Raw genomic sequence first — 3,265 nt, 5'->3', positions numbered from 1 at the left:
TGTAGTTCCAGCTACTTGGAAGGCTGAGGCGGAAGGATCGCCGGAGCCCAGCAGGTCAAGGCTGCGGTGGCCAGGAGCAGCCACTGCATGCCAGTCTGGGCAACAGAGTGAGACTCCAACTCAAAAAAAAAACACAAAAAAAAACCTGTTAATATTTTATTAGTTTGCAGCAGAAGAAATCTTGAATTTAAAGAAACTATAGTCTATGACACATCTTGAAAAGGAATCAATTGATGAAATAAAATCTTGTTTTCCTCTCAGTGTTTTCTATTTTTAAAAAAAATTCAGGCTGCAAAAGAAAATTTTAAAACATGTTTTTAAACTCAGGGAAACTGGTTTGTTAACATCTGGTTTAATAAAATAAGTATTCGAGACCCGCCTGGGCAACTTGGCGAGACCTCATCTCTACAATAAATCAAAAATTAGCCGGGCGTGGTAGCGCGCGCCTGTAGTTCCAGCTACTTGGAAGGCTGAGGCGGAAGGATCGCTGGAGCCCAGCAGGTCGAGGCTGTGGTGGCCGGGAGCGTGCCACTGCACTCCGTCTGGGTGACAGAGAGACTCCAATTCAACAAATAAATTTAAAAAAAAATAAGTAATGTTTGTTTCAGCCCAGTTGTCAGCCAGATACTATTCTGGGCTCTAGAAATAGTAAAGAAGAAGGAAAGAAACAAACCCTGTCTTGTAGAATTTGTGGATTCTTTGAGAATTCAGTGGGAAAGAGGTGGCTAAAGGAAATGGAAAAGGAGCAGGCAAGTTGCAATGTTTTCAGGGTTTTTCACAGAAATAAGTTACAACAATACTGTGCTGTAGAATGACGCTCCCCAATCTCTTTGGCCTCAGGGGCTGCTTTTGTAGAAGACATTCTTCCCACGGACGGGAGAGAGGAATCATCAGGATCATCAGGCATTAAATTCTCGCGAGGACCAGGCAAACTAGGTTCCTCGCGTGTGCAGTTCACAATAGGATTTGTGCACCTGTGAGAATCTAATGCCGCTGCTGATCTGTCAGGAGGTAGCGCTCCAGTCCCTGGCCACTCACCTCCTGCTGTGCGGCCCCGTTCCTAACAGGCCACAGACCGAATCACAAATGCGGAGAGTTTCACAAGATGCTCAAAGAAGGAATGGAGGCAGCTAGGAGAGAACTGACAGCATTCTGGAGACAGTGGTGACCTAGCCCAGTTTTGGAAGAAAAATAGGAGTTCCCCAGGAAGTGAGATACTCATTTTTCCATTCAAATGTTTGTATTCCATCTACCCTGAACAATTAATTGATAAAAAATAGGCATCTCCAATGCCTCTCCAAGGATGATGCCTCTTTGAAATGACAATGAACAAACTGGGCAAATGAGAGGAGTGACTGTGGCAGGAGACGGTGAGATCTTAAAGAGCTGTTTTCTTCAGGTCCTGAATCTGTTTAATCAAGTAGCTTTTCTCATCAGCGAACTACTCATCATCTGTCCTGTCTTTCTGGAAGCTGCTCAGAAACCCAGTGAGCTTAGGTTGATTTTTCAGTAGAATCTCCACCATCAGCTGTGTTTTGTGAGGACTGGCCAGAAACACCTTAAAAACATGAAAGGCTTCAAACTGGATGTTGGGTCTTTTATCTCGAAGGAGGTTCATCATTAGTTTCAGGTTCTCTGGCTTGCGTGTATATTTTGTCATAGTGGTGAATTATGGCAGTCCAGGATCAGCTCACCTAGCAGCTTTAGAGATTGTCTCTTGGTCACATAATTCTCAGACTGAAGCGATTTCTCATAGTCTTCAAAAATAGTGTCATAATTTTGTTCTAAGAAGTCTGCTATTGGCCAGGCTCGGTGGCTCAGCCTGTAATCCCAGCACTTTGGGAGGCCAAGGTGAGTGGACTGCCTGAGCCTGCAGGTTCGAGACCAGCCTGGGAAACTTGGCGAGACCTCGTCTCTACAATAAGTCAAAAATTAGCCGGGCACAGTAGCATACGCCTGTAGTTCTGGCTACTTGGGAGGCTGAGGCAGAAGGATCGCTAGAGCCCAGAGGTCGACACTGGGGTGGCCATGAGCATGCGTGCCACTGCACTCCAGCCTGGGCGATGGAGTGAGACTACAACTCAAAAAAAAAAAAAAAAAAAGTCTGTTACCAACACTTTACGTCTGGTTAGTAAATCCTTAAAAGTAGCAAAGGCATCTTGGGCAATATCAAATGTTGACAACTGCACATACTTAAAGAAGTCTCGGAATTGATTGAAAAGAAGGTGACTTTGGCAAGTGGTTCATGCCAGGTGCATTCTCTCAGCGTGATCCCACAACGTAAGGCAATCTGTGGGGCTTCCTATCCTTGGAGGATCATAAACAGAATAGGAGGATGGGCACTGATGTACTCCACAGCAGAACTCTGAGTTCCTATCTGCCTTCTCAGGATTTTGTTAGATATCTGGGTCCCACCTTGCTTCCCTCCAAGTCTATCTGCTGTAGACCAGCGATCAGCGTCACCAGCAGCCCGCTATCGCAGAGTTCTTGCGCTCGCTGAGCTACCACTTCTGTTGGTGGCTCTTTGTCACTCACACCACACACAATGGCTTTCGTTGCCTGCGGGGACTTCAACACTTCTGAAGCCTTGTCCATCTTCTTGTCTTGCTTTTCCAAAATAGCCATGTTGTCTTTCAGAATTTTTACAATTTCTGCTGGATTTTTGTGTGATTTACTGAGCAAAGGCATATTTTTCATTACAGAAGTCTCTTCTGACATGGAATGGTTAGAAGCTCTATATCATTTGCAACTTTGTTCTACTGTTCTCAGCCTTCACTGAAGCCGCTGATCAACACAGCTTCTCTCTCTTCTTTAGTACACGATTCTTGCATGACAAATGTATAAACCGCTGATTTGGGGTCTGCATCTTTATTTTTTGAGCGGCAACCACAGGTTTAAACAGAACACACGGCTCCTGATGCTCTCGTATAGTCGGGGGAAACAGCTGCGCCACCACTCCAGTGATGCCAGCCTCTTGACTTCCTAGAAGGTGAGATTCTATGCAAAGATGTGGGTGGGTGACAATCTTTGTAGAGAATCTCTTATAAGTGATCGAGAAAGATGAAGCTTGAGAAGAAGGTGGTGATTAGTGGCAAATGGCCTTTTTTCCATACTCAGGAAATTACAGCATCAATAAAGATTTTAAGTAAGGGAAACTTTTCTGGCAACAATGTATAGCGGGTTAATTTAGGAGGTGGTGATTGCTGAACAGCCTGAAGGCTAGTGGTATAGGATGTTACAGTAATTTGACAGGTGAAGGAGACTC

At 44.8% G+C, this 3,265-nt stretch overlaps 1 pseudogene; it reads right to left on the bottom strand.

Moving 5' to 3' along the window:
* Positions 1 to 1,378: 1,378 nt before the first annotated feature.
* On the bottom strand, positions 1,379 to 2,697 carry LOC103262968 (annotated as a pseudogene).
* Between the last annotated feature and the right edge of the window lie 568 nt (positions 2,698 to 3,265).

The sequence above is a fragment of the Carlito syrichta genome, unplaced genomic scaffold (assembly GCF_000164805.1).
Source record: "Carlito syrichta isolate Samal-C Ts95f unplaced genomic scaffold, Tarsius_syrichta-2.0.1 Scaffold304683, whole genome shotgun sequence".
NCBI classification, from domain to species: Eukaryota; Metazoa; Chordata; class Mammalia; order Primates; family Tarsiidae; genus Carlito; species Carlito syrichta.
This window is presented reverse-complemented; position numbering and strand designations above follow the sequence as displayed.